Source organism: Pleurodeles waltl, chromosome 4_2 (genome assembly GCF_031143425.1).
Source record: "Pleurodeles waltl isolate 20211129_DDA chromosome 4_2, aPleWal1.hap1.20221129, whole genome shotgun sequence".
Lineage (NCBI taxonomy): Eukaryota > Metazoa > Chordata > Amphibia > Caudata > Salamandridae > Pleurodeles > Pleurodeles waltl.
The window spans coordinates 1027076366-1027090083 of record NC_090443.1 but is presented as its reverse complement, the minus strand read 5'-3'; the positions used below and the strand labels follow the sequence as shown (position 1 = coordinate 1027090083).

Sequence of the window (13718 nt, the reverse complement as noted above, 5' to 3'; positions counted from 1 at the left end):
TAAAATGAGGTGCGTGTTATACGCCGATAAGTACGGTAGGTGCTTGCTGGGGTGGCGGGAGCTGTCTACCGGTGATAGGGAAGGAATTCCCTGTCACCGGTAGGCCCTACCGCCATGGTTTTCGTGGCATTGCTAACGCCATGGAAACCATGGCGGAAGGCCGGCTCATAATGCCACCGGCGTTACTCTGTAGGCCGCTGGGTTGTAGATTAACTTCTCCGGCCTGGCAGCTCATACCGCCATGGCAGTATGAGTGGAGATGTGGCCGCAGCCAACCCGCCACACTCATAATGTGGCGATATACACCGCCAGCCTGTTTGCGGTGATACCGCTACATTAACCCTGGTGGGCATAATGAACCCCAAGGTGTTCCATCAGTGATGCAGACGCAATGTTAAGGTAATCAAAGGAAGTTCTGGCCTCAGTCGAGGAGACTGAAATAGTGCTGCAGTGTTTGCAACTTGACAAATCCTCGGGCCCAGACTCAAAACCCACTATTCACACAAGCGAGATGGAGAACCCGCAGCAGGCCGTTCCATCAATGCGGTTTTCCTCGGGTACTCTCTTGTCTCTTGCGGTGAACATGGACTGAGATCAAAGGTCTTTCAGAGCCTCACAACTCGGAGAGCACTGAGCTCATTGATAGTAGTGTTCCTCAGTAGTGCACAGATAGTGCACGCTGCGGGATCACTAAGGGAACGCCTGCGCCTCACCCCTGCAGAGTGGTGCATGTCCTCCATGGCTGAACAGTGAAGTCTTTGGCTTGTCCCACCTTGGCTCCGTTTGCGGCTTACCTTCTTCTGAGCAGCCTTTTCTTCTAGCAAGGGCACTCCAGTGCCTCTCTTGAGCAGTCTATCAACAGCCACCCTCGAAGCAGGGCCCAGGCAGTCTTGGCATAGGTGCAGGGTTCCTAGAACTGAACCTGACAAGGGAAGTTGGTGGTGGATAACCCAACATGCGAGTACAGAGTTTCTCATCACCACTGATGTGGAGACCCTGGTTTCTGGTAGACGTCATGACACACTGGCAGAACATTTTTGCTCCATCTTTATACTAAAGTTGCAGACCATAGTTGTGTATTTCAACTGTTAGTGCTGGGCAGTTCTCCCGTTTTGCTTGTTCCACTCAAATTGGTGCAGTCAAGCTCTTTGCCCCAAGGTGTGAACAGGAATGCAAGAGGATCTGGGAGTCTCCAGGCAGGAGAACCCAGAACAAGGACGCATAGGTAAAGGATGCTGTCTCACCTAATTACCTGTAAACTTGTGGGGGGCATCACTGGCAATAAATATTGGGCCAGAATATAGCTGGGGAAATCTCCTTAGTATCGGGAGGAGAACAGAGGCCTGAATTAGGCGATCCAGCAGGGAGTGACCTTGGACGAATGTGTGACTACAAGGCTCCCCGCGCCTCCATGAAGTATTAGTGTCCTACAGTTAGGGATCCCAGAAATAAAATAGGAAGAATCATCTTGACTAACGCAACCAGAGATTAGTGTCTGGTATTGCAAGCATGTATGTGCACTGAGTGAGTGTATAAGCATTGTTGACAGGGATATAAATAGGGTTAAACAGGGTTCTGGTCCTGCGGAGAGCCCCGAACCCCATGGAGGGCCTATTCAGGGCTGAAAAAATGTTGACTTGTGTGGACATGAGCAGCATAGTTAAGCCTCAAACGTCCCAGTATTTATTTTATTCATCCCTTCAACACCTTTTCAATAAATATAGCTTTTCTTCTTAGGCAAATGACGGGGATTTGTAAGTGGATCCCATTCTCCCCCGGGATTTCCCAGAACAGCTCCTCAGCCTTTTGATGAGGCCCTGCCATTAGAGCATGCTTTGGTGAGAGCAGGATGGCCGAGGATGAAGCATGAAACCTAGGCAGTGTATGAGGCCACTCTCTTCTTCTGGCCAAATGGCCTTTGGGTCCTATCTGTGGCTTTTTGGGATAAATATATCACCCATAGTAGAGACGTCTTTCAGCGTTTAAGTGATCTGCCCCCAAGTTGGGGAGCAATTGGTAAGCACACATTTGTTTTTTGGTGTACAATTATTCAAAAGGAGAGCACAAAAGTGTGCCTTTAAAAAAAAAAAAAAAAAAAAAAAATCTCTCTCCTTCCCCAAGCCTTGCAGATATTAAGGGCAGAGTGTTATATGAAATCTACATAGCTTCAAAGGGACAACCTGTCTCCTCTCCATGACACTCAACAGTTTGACCCACTAAAAATGATCCTGGAATGTCCTGGAGGGCCCTTCAATTCATAACTGCTTTCTGGGCTGCCTACAAGCCTCTCCCAGGCATCACTTTAATGGACGAAATACAAAATTGATCCCAGTGACTCTGACTACTACAATAATATACATTCCACATACACATTCTTGGTAATTGCGGAAACGTGGGCACAAATAACATCTATATCCCACATGGATAGGAGAAGTATCCGATTGCAAGGAGCTGGCTGACAAATTTTAAAAGGTGGGGGAGTCTAGTAGGTGACTCTCCTGGGCATGGACATGTAAACAGGCCTTCCTTGATACTATGATTGGTATTGCTGGCACTACCATCACTCCTCTTCAGCCTGGCGAGCTGACTGTATGCAATTTATTTTGTTTTATACTACTGGTAGGCAGAAGGGAAAAAACAGTGATCTGCAGAAATGGCAAACACTAACTTATTGATGTTAGGTAGTGGGTGACAATAAATCCAGATAGTCTAATACAGACACTCATAAATTTACACATAGTCTGAACTCAACATTCTTCTTGTGTGCTATGACTACAGGACTTAATCACACCTGTGTGTCAATAGGTTCTATAGCATCACCTAAACCTGTATGAATATCGGAACCTTGTGTAAGAAGCTGGCCTGTGTGTGGTGAGCACCTCTGGTGTTATCACCTTATACCAGGTCCAGGTGTCCCCTATTAGTGAAGTGTAGACAGTGTCTAGGAAGCCAGGGCTCTCTAGAGGTAGTGTAGTGGATCCTATTTAGTTGTAATGGGAATCAGGAGTTTAGCTTAGCCTCTGGCTTGCAGGCCTGTGCCCCCGTCACCCAGTGACTTTTAACCTACTTAGCTTGCTCTGTTTTAACACACTTATTAAGTTATTTCTTCTAAGATGGCTGCCATGTTTATAGTTAGGAAGATATTTTAGTTTTATCTTATCAGTGCCATTCTGTAAATGCGTCACTATCAGCGTCAAAAGATAAACGAGATACGTAGGTTGTCACATTATGTACTTTCCCACTTTCGTGTGCCCGTAACATAATGTGCCTTTTCAGGGAATTGTTTATATAATTGCCTCCCCAAGCATGCCTTTTTATCTATTGTTTGGGAACATACCTGCGTCAGGGGTCCTACTAGATCTGTATAAATACATATCACACAGACAAGATAATCAGAGGGATTCCTACCAGATGCCATCAACGCTATCTATGCTATACGTTGCATTGATGCTGGCCCAGTCTTCGTGTCCCTACGGAGTCAGATCTAGAGACCTCATTCCAAGGTAACAAGGTTTGGGGGGCTCTTCTCATGGACATAGTACTGGCAGATTAGGTTTAATACACCTAGCTCTCTTTTAGGTTAGAGTTTAGGTTCATCATGCTAGGGTATTTGGGCCTATTTCACATCTATATCACATTTCATGTTATTGCAAGATGGTGGGGGTCTTTGTATTCACGACTCTCATTTTTACCATTATGTTTCTTGTTTTATTCATTATCCTAATCATTGCAGCCCATACAAGTTACAGTAGATTGCAGTCTTGTTAATAAAACCTTTTGAAAACTTCACTGCGTCTCTTTTATTGCCTCTGTTTTGATTGAAACATGTTGTTCATGTGAGAAAAAGGTTATCTCAGTTTAACCACGACATCCCTGAGATGTCGCACCCTTGAGTCCATGCGGAAAGGCTGCCACAAATCACCTTGTCCTATATGGGTTTTGGTGCGGTACTGCTTGTGAGCCGGGAGGGCTGGGCAGACAGTTGCGACTTGTTGTAGGATTGGCATAGTTGCCTACAAACAAGAGTGCTGTCATCCTTAAACCAGCAGTCTTGCTTAGAGCAAGAGTCAAACTACGACAGTAGCTGTGGATGAGCAGATAAGACTTATCAAGGAGACATGTAAAGCTTATGCAATACCATTACAGTCGCACAGCACTTACACACATGCAAGGACCACACTGTGTTACAAAAATAAAGGTATGTTATAATGGTAACACAAATACTGTATAGGCAATACTCCACTAAGAGGTGAGGAAACACACTATTATATACCCATTAGAAGTCAGTGATTAGCATAGAAAGCAATTGCAAACATTACAATAATAGAAAATAGTGAAGGCCCTAGGGGGAGACCAAACCATATACTAAGTAAGCGGAATGCGAAAGGCAGTCCCCCACCAGAGGAAGTGGAATCTGTAGGGGGGACCTGGAGGAACTAGGAACCCCAAAAGGTAAGTAACAGGGTGCCCCCTAGCGACCAGGAGAGGAGAGGTAAGTACCTGTTTTTCCCCCCAAACCCACAGGTAAACTTTGGGAAAGGAGTTTGCAAGACCTGAACAAGACTAGAAGAGTGCACGGAATCATACAACCAATACTGGCAACAGTATTGGGGTATGATTCCAACATGTTTGATATCAAACATGCCCAGGTTTGAAGTTACCATAATGTTGCTGGACACGGGTAGTGACCTATGTCAAGTACACAAGCAAAATGGCTTTCCCACACTTACGAAGTCCAGGAGAATGGAGCTGGAGTTCGTAAGGGCACCTCAGTTCATGCAGGGATGCTCTCATACACACTGCCCTCTGGGATAGCATGGCCTGCTAGGAGGGCACCCCATAGGGGTGACTTACAGTGAAGTGTTGCAGTGATCTGTGGTGAAAGGGTGCATGCACCTTTTCACGCAGGCTGCAATGGCAGGCCTGCAGACACATTTTGCATGGGCTCCCATGGGTGGCACAATACATGCTGCAGCCCATGGGGAACCCCTGGTGCCCCAATGCCCTGGGTACCTAAGTACCATATACTAGGAACTTACATGGGGGCCCCAGTATGCCAATTGTGGGGTGTGCTAAGTCCTAAGCAGCCACATTTAGGGGGAGAGCACAGTCACTGGAGCTCTGGTTAGCAGGATCCCAGTGAACAGAGACAAAACACACTAACAGCAGTCAGAAAGTGGGGTTAACCATGCCAAAAAGAGGGTAATTTCGTACACCTTTTATATAACAGTGATGGGAATGCTATGGAGCTTATGCTTAGCATGTACAACATCATCCTTCAATTTTATTCTGTGTTGGAATCCAGTCAAGTAACAATTTAATTCAAAACACCTCTTTGAACTACGAAATATGCCGCAGCTCTGCGTCTTCTCATACAATCTTCTCATACAATCACTATCTGAGATTCAATTGCTATATACTTATGTGACCTCTAAGTACAGATCGTTAAAGCCCTTTTGTACTTTCTTTACATCCTTAACCTCTTAAATCCTGCTCACTTGAGTTACCCTATTGCCGGAGCAAACAATAACAAAACGCCCTTTCTTTTCTCATAAGCAACACATTTTTAACTAGTAACATCTGATAAGGATCTGTATCTGAAATACAACCTTCTGGGTTTACCTCCCTTTTTAACTGTGCACTCCTCGCGTTACCTTTACACTCCTCACATTTCCCTCTTCTCACATCGCACCACTTAATTTCAAACTGAGTATTTTGAAAATTATGGGCTGCACTTCCGCCCCAATCACAACCACACGGTCTCCTTCCTTACTATGCCTCCTATATTTTTGTCACCTTTTCAGGCTTATTTTTTTCCTTTCCACCAGCACCAGCTCTACTCTTCATTACCAACCTATTAATTTTTAACCAGATGCCCTTCTACTGTGCCGTCCTTCCGACTCACATCGTTCGTCAATGCCAGCTGAACATCTTTCTTTATCGCTCTATTAAAACACTCCACTAATCTGTTACCAAAGGATGTCTTGATATGTCGGATTTGTATCTCTTCAAAAAACTTTATGTATCTTCCGAAATCAACTGGCACATTCCATACTAACGGCCTCATTACGACATTGGCGGCCCTAAAAGCAGAATGCCAAAGTCATGGGGAGGACGCCACCATCATACCAGTGACGTCCCCTCAAGCATATTACAATGTTCCCACTGGGCTGACTGGAGGTAACATTGTATTATGCCAGCGGGAACAGTGCTACAATATTGGCACGGCTCCTTTAAGGGAGCCGAGGTCAATACTGTAACACACCAGCACCATCAGAATGCGCACAATGCGTATTCTGATGGTGCTAGGAGGGGGGCCCTGTATTGCCCATGCCATGGGCAGTGCAGGGGCCCTCATGTGGCCCCTGCAATGGCTTTCCATCAGCCTTCCCACAGTGGGGTCCCTGCAATGGAAAGGCTGGTGGAAGGTTGAGCTATAATCAGCCAGGCAGTTCTGAGTTCAGCACCGCCCTGGCTGAGTACAACTCAGAATGCCATTAGCCCATTGGGAACCATGTTCCTGGCAGGGATGGTGATCCCCTGGAGGTCTGACAGCCAGGGTTGTGATGTGGTGGTCGGACTGCCACAGTTGCGGTGGTCCGACTGTCACCTCGAGGCTGGCAGGCCTTGGACCACAAGCCTCGTAATCAGGCCCTAAAACATTCTTCAGGAGTTCCACCAACCAGCCACAATGCTCGCCTCTGGCCATTTTTAATACTAACCCATCACCAAAATGGCACTGTTAGAAATGGGGTCTCCAATTGGCAGTCGGTTTGAATCCTGTCCAAGTGGGGACCATCACTCTAGTCAGGATATGGGAGATACCCGCTCAGATAACCCCTGCTCACCCCCTTGGTAGCTTGGCATGAGCTTATCTTAGAAGCAATGTGCAAAGCATTTGCACATAACACACAGTAATAAATGAAAACACTACAAAAGGACACCACACCAGTTTTAGAAAAATAGCCAATATTTATCTATATAAGACAAGACCAAATACAATATAAATCCACCATACAGTAATAGATATATGAATTCTGCAAGATTTACTCAAAAATACTGTTCCTTGAAGTTGACAGCCCCACCTGGGGCTATCACGTCATTGTAATCAACAAAACCAACAGTTCGAGCCAGCCGCGGCATCGGGAAGACCCGGAAACAGTACCTTGGATTTGCAGGGTGTTGGGATCCTTGCAGTGAGCTCCAGAGAGTGGCGTTGCGGTGTTGGTTCCAGAGTCGGTACGTGGATCATCGGGCCCTTAAAGTCACATGCGTTTCGGATCGAACTCCGGGCTGATGAAGTCAGGATCCCTGGCGTGGATGGCGTTGGGGCTGCAGTGCAAAGCGGGACGATGCGACATGCAGTGCCCACAGGTCATGGTGCAGGCAGAGGCTCGGTGACGGCGTCCAGCGGTGTCGGTGAGATCAGGGATGCGGTGTGAAGCAGGGCGGTGCGACGTGCAGTGTTCCCAGGTCACGGTGCAGGCTGTGGCGGCGTCGTTGCTGAAGTGATGTTGTCGGTAGGCCCAAGCCGGCGGGACGGTGCTTCATGACCCTCACGAGCGGTGTCCACAGGCCACGGTGCAGGCAGGGATGCCTGGTGACGACACTGGAGTCGATGGTGCTGGTGTCGGTGGACCAGGGCTGCGGTGCAGGACGGGACAGTACTTTGTGTACCTCACGAGCGGTGTCCACAGGCCACGGTGCAGGCAGCGGCACCGATGTCAGCAGGAGCGTCGTCGTCACGGATGCCCAGGCTACAGTGTGAGCAGGCGATGCCGGAGTGCAGGGCCAACAAGTTGCGCTGCGAGCAGCGGCTTGGTGAAGTCATCGATGACGGCGTCAATGAGACCAGAGTCGTGGTGCGAAGCGGGTCAATGTGGCTCTGTGCGGCGTCAGCCAGTCACTGTGCAGGCCGGCGGCAGCATTGACTGCGTTGCAGTTTTTTTTCTCCTTAAACAGCACAAAACACACAGTTCCCAGTGCTGTAGGAAGAGGAAACTGAAGTCTTTGATATCACTGAGATTTCCAACAGGAAGCAAGCTCTACTCCAAGCCCTTGGAGAACTTTCTCAAGCAGGACACAGAGCAAAGTTCACCCTTTGCACTCTGTTCAGGCAGAAGCAGCAACTGCAGGCCAGCCCAGCAAAGCAACACAGCAAAGGGACAGTACTCCTCCTCCAGCTCTTCTCCTGGGTAGAGGTTCCTCTTGATTCCAGAAAGAGTCTGGGGTTTTGGGTCTTCCTCTTCTACTCCTTTCTGCCTTTGAAGTTGGCAAACTTCAAAGCGAAGTCTAAAGTGTTTGCAAGATCCTTCCTTGTCCAGGCCAGGCCCCAGACACACCCCAGCGGGTCGGAGACTGCATTGTGTGACGGCAGGCACAGTCCTATCAGGTGTGAATGACAACGCCTCCCTCCCCTCAGCTCAGATGGCTCATCAGGATATGCAGGGTACACCCCGCCCCCTTTGTGTCACTGTCTAGAGAGGTGCAAAACAGCCCAGCTGTCAAACTGACCCAGAAAGACAATCCACAAACAGGAAGAGTCACAGAATGGTTTAAGCAAGAAAATGCCTACTTTCTAAAAGTGGCATTTTCAAACAGACAATTTAAAAACCAACTTCAATAAAAGATGTATTTTTAAATTGTGAGTTCAGAGACCCTAAACTCCACATTTTTATCTGCTCTCAAGGGGAATCTGCGCTTTAAGGATATTTATAGGCAGCCCCCATGTTAACCTATGAGAGGGATAGGCCTTGCACAGTGAAAACCGAATTTGGCAGTATTTCACTGTTAGGACATATAAAACACACTAGTATATGTCCTTCCTTAAACATACACTGCACCCTGCCCCTGGGGCTACCTAGGGCCTACCTTAGGGGTGTCTGACATTAGGCCTGGCAAGTGGGTACACATGCCAAGTCGAATCTGCAGTTTAAAACTGCACACATAGACACTGCAGTGGCAGGTCTCAGCCAGGTTTACAGTGCTACTAATGTAGGTGGCACAACCAGTGCTGCAGGCCCACTAGTAGCATCTGATCTGATGCCCTGGGCACCTCTAGTGCACTGTACTGGGTACTTACTAGTAAATCACATATGCCAATCATGGATAAACCAATCAAAAGTACAATTTACACAGAGAGCATATGCACTGTTGAGCAGTGGTAAAGTGCCCGGAGTCCTAAAGCCAACAAAACCTGGTCAGAAAAATTAGGAGGAAGGGGGTAAAAAGATTGAGGATGACCCTGCAAAAAGTGCCAGGTGCAACAGGCACACTTAGATCAAATTATTGTTTTATATCTAAATCCAATTTATAGCACAGTTGACAAGGTGTTATTCCCCATTGGTCTTATTTCTTGTCTGAGCTTATGTTTTGTGCTATCTATGGCCTGAGTCATAACACAAGGCGCCTATAATGATTTCACTGGTTTTGTGTGTCTTGTCATTATCTACACACATAACACAATCCCTCACAGTAGGTTCCACCAAGTTATCTGTAGCCAGAGACAACCATCCTCTTCTAACCTATCCCTTATCACAGGCATTCCAGTATGACCTCATGCACTGACTTCAAAATCCTTTTCTAGTCACCACAGGCAACCCCACCATCTACCATCTATGCATCCATTACATTGTTATTATAAGAAATTGGATTATTCTTTGGGGTGGGTGGCTCCCCAGCTCAAGGAACAAACCAGTGCTGAATTTGTACATATGTTTTTGTATATGTGTTTGCCAGTGCTCCAAACCAGCACTTAGCTGAAAACCCTGTCATTTATATATGTCAGTCCATAACATGGTGGCACTTTCTTGTACGGAGTACATCAGTTTAGCAATCAAACACACATTTAAAAAATAACTCTACAGCATCGAGGCGATTGTTACTGCGTAAGGTGGCATGGAATTGTCCACACTGTCATATATATATAGGAGTGTGATGTTTAGTAGGGGGTGGTTATGCTGGCACGTGGCAGTTCCAGTCAGTACTGTAGCCTGCAGTGGCCCCCTCAGCAACAGCCTGGGCCCTGGCACTTGTTATTTACAAACTAAGCTCTGGAACAAACACAGCCCTTGTAAGGCTGAGCTCTCTAAGTCACTAAATCAACCTGAGCTCAATCCCCTGGTAGCTATGGCACAGACCAGACACACTTAGAAGGCAACGTGTACAGAATTTATGCAGTAACAAAACAGTAATAAAGTAAAAATGCAAAAAAGTACAAATCTCAACCAAAATTAGGAAAATGTAGTAAAATTTAATAAACAAAAGGACAAAACTCCAAGAAGGGGAACCAGAGATATGATTTTTTAAAGTTTTAGCTAGCAATAGCGCCAGGAAGCACAAAATGCCAGAGACAGTCAATGATCATGGTGCACTAGCTGAATTTGACACAGGCTGCGATAGAGCGTGGGTCAGACACACCAACCGTGTTCATCCTGGTCAACAATTTTACCTTCTGACTATGGCCCTTTAAGTCCCAATCCACCACAGAAGTACATTTCTAAAGCCCTTCAGGACCTTAAGGTAGGTACTTAAAGAAGCAGAGGAAGGCTGGCAGAGACCGACAGCAGGATCCGGTCCAGGTCAAGTTGCTACTGGTCAGCTCAGTAGGAAAAGGTCTCGTAGCTCATTGTGTATCTTGTAGCTTTAACAAGAGCCCATCTTTATGGCCCGTGGTGTCCACTTCTTTGTCCTGGATACATGAGGGACCATGTCTGGTCCTTCGGGGCTCCTCTTAGAAGACAGTCATAACACTAGTGTGGGTGAAAGGGTGCCCAGAGATTCTGACAATCAAAACCTCCCCCTTTGTGGCCTGAAAGGGAACGGGATTCTTTCCCTACACACTCTTTGGGAAACGTCCTTGTTTTGTCCCGGCCTACTATTTCTCTCTGCCGAGGGGAACCTGAACCACTTTTTCTGTGGTCACTCCCGGATATATTTTGGACACTCTGCTGCCAGAGGTCATCCTCTTTCCCATGCTCTCCGGGCACAGTGAGTTTGGTCTCAATCAGGTGCTGGCACGGCTCTGTAAAAAACTACTTGATAACTAAACTGTACAACCCATCATAATTGTTTACTGTGCTGCCCTTCACCCAACCATCCAGTAACTTAGAGGAAGAATACACTAAATCTACTCATGAGTGGCGTGACTGCTTCCGCCTGTCACTGAACTCCAGTCTCTACTTCCCAGGAGTCAGACCTAACTTGGTGATAAGGGCTCCCTTCATGTGGCCATATGTCCTCTGTTCAGCTACCGCTAGACTTAACAAGGTATCTCTCCCAAGAATGGGAATGTGCTTCCACAGAGTAGCCCCGCAGCCCTCCTCCGGGACTCTCGGTATATGTAAGACCATCAAATAGCTAGGCACCAGGTCTTTGGGGATTTAGACTCTTTTCCCAATTCTAGGAACTTCATTGTCAATGCCACCACCATCATCACTGGAATCAGAGGACCTCTTAGCCTTCAGTTCTAGCTGTCCCTGGCTTCTCTCATGGGTCAGCAGAATTTTCTTTTCTCCCTAAGCCATTTTTTGTCCTCCTGGACCAGGTTTGCTGCTGCTGATTCCTAAAAGGCTAAGGTAGCCAGCTTCATCTTCCACCCCCTCCTCATCACCTGTACTCCACCTCTGATTGTGCCAAGCCGCGAGAGGACACACTGCTCGCTGCTCTGGACACTGCAGGGGATCGGGCACCTCTGGGCTCATCCTCTTCTGCCTCTGGAACCACTTCAATGTTAATATAATTTGCTTTCTCCACCTCCTCCTCCTCTTTTTCCTCACCTACTTCCACCTGTGGGTCAGACTGCAGCATGTATACTTTCTCTCAGGCTCTGAAGGCAATTCGGCAGCCCTGTTACTTGGATGCGTTCCAGTGCTTAATTTGTGCTTGTTGTTTCCGGTGCTGAGGACCGGCACTTATTTTTGAGGGCCGGTGCTTAGTCTTCTGCCTCAAGCAATTGCTGCGAGCAAAAGACACATATGGGAAAGATGGAGGAAGAGAAAAACGAAAAAGCGTCACAAAGGGAGAACGTAGGAAGCTGCAACAATGAGCTGAAGGGGCAGGGAGTGGCTGTAAAAGGATTAAAGAGGCCCGAGATCGCTTCAGGGTTACGTTGCCTCAGTATTCCGTGTTCGCACATTTAAATGCAGCAGCCGCGTGTTTAAGAGGAGGGCTTCGGGCACCGGCACGTTTTTATTTACAAAGTAAGCACTGATGCCTTCACCAGCTTTCGCCCCCTTTCTTTGCACATGCTCCTCAGATCTGCCATGCTGAGGCTCCATGCTGTTCAGAGCCACTTTGATTCTTTCAAAATCACAGGCACAAAATGTTGAGGGAAGGAGTAAATTTAAGAAAAATCAAAAATTACCAATTCAAAATAAAAATTGCAAAGTCAATTTGTGATGTCACAATAGAAAGGGATTTTTGATTTTAACTAATCTCACTGAGTGGTGCACGAAAACACAAATCCTGGAACCCACAGCTGAACACCAATGAAAGAAATCAGATTATTCTTTAGGGAGGGTGACTACCCATCTCAAGGAATATTTACAACCCTTGTCAGGGTGAATCCTCAAAGTCACCAAATGTATCTATGTGCAACCCCTTAGTAGCTATGGCATGGAACAGACAGGCTTAACTTAGGGCAATGTTGAGAAAATACTGGAGATACGTATACCACAGTTATACAATCAATCAAACATTTAATGGTATATGCACCATAACTCTATGAGATAGTTTGGAGAAGAACAAATTCTGAGAATCAAATCATAGTAGCGTTTTCTTTTAATATTCATTAAGTGTCAATCAACAGTTCACAGAATGACAGGTATGTCAGTGCACCCAAAGGAAAAAGTCCAGATTTTCAAAATGTTTGTATCTTCGTTTTTTTTTTTCTTCCGACATCCTTTATTTCATATTCATTAAAAAAACATATACAGCCTCAGCCAATGTGTTTCGTTCGACTAACAAACTTCTTCAGGGCTTTTGCGTCCAATAATCCTTATATTTCCATTAGTCCAGCTATTATGACAAATATGGTAAATCTCATTGATACATTTAAATTTCAGTTCCTGGTATATGTCTTCCCCTAATTAAACTTATTTGAACGCTGTTGATAATCATTTGTTCCATATAATGACACCCAAATCTACTTCTCATGCAGTGACGGGCATTTCACATCTTGACTGGCATTTGCCCACTACAATCTAGGGTACAACTGAGCCGTGATCAAGCAATCAATCAATCAGGAATTTGTAAAGTGCACTACTCACCCGTGAGGGTCTCAAGGCGCTGAGGGGGGTGTGGGGAGAAGGGGGTGGGAAATGCTGCTACTGCTCAAACAGCCAGGTCTTGAGAAGTTTCCTGAAGGTAAGGAGGTCTTTGGTCTGGCGCAGGTGGGTGGCAAGAGTGTTCCACGTTTTGGCGGTGAGGTGCGAGAATGATCTGCCACGGGTTGTAGTTCTCCAGACGCGTGGGATGGTAGCGAGGGTGAGATCGGCGGAGCGGAGATGCCAGGTCGGGGTGTAGAAGAAGAGCCGTCTGTTGCGGTATCCTAGTCCGGTGTTGTGCAGTGCTTTGTGAGCGTGGGTGAGGAGCTTGAACGTGATTCTCTTGTTGACTGGGAGCGAGTGCAGGTTTCTCAGGTGGTCTGTGATGTGGCAGTGGCGGGGGATGTCCAGGATGAGGCATGCGGAGGCGTTCTGGATGCGTTGTGGACGTGG

General features: G+C 46.8%; 1 protein-coding gene across 1 annotated transcript in view; it reads right to left on the bottom strand.

Moving 5' to 3' along the window:
- Positions 1–13718, bottom strand: part of PITPNM1 (phosphatidylinositol transfer protein membrane associated 1) — a 317763-nt gene that overhangs the window by 283424 nt on the left and 20621 nt on the right. The window lies entirely within an intron of this gene.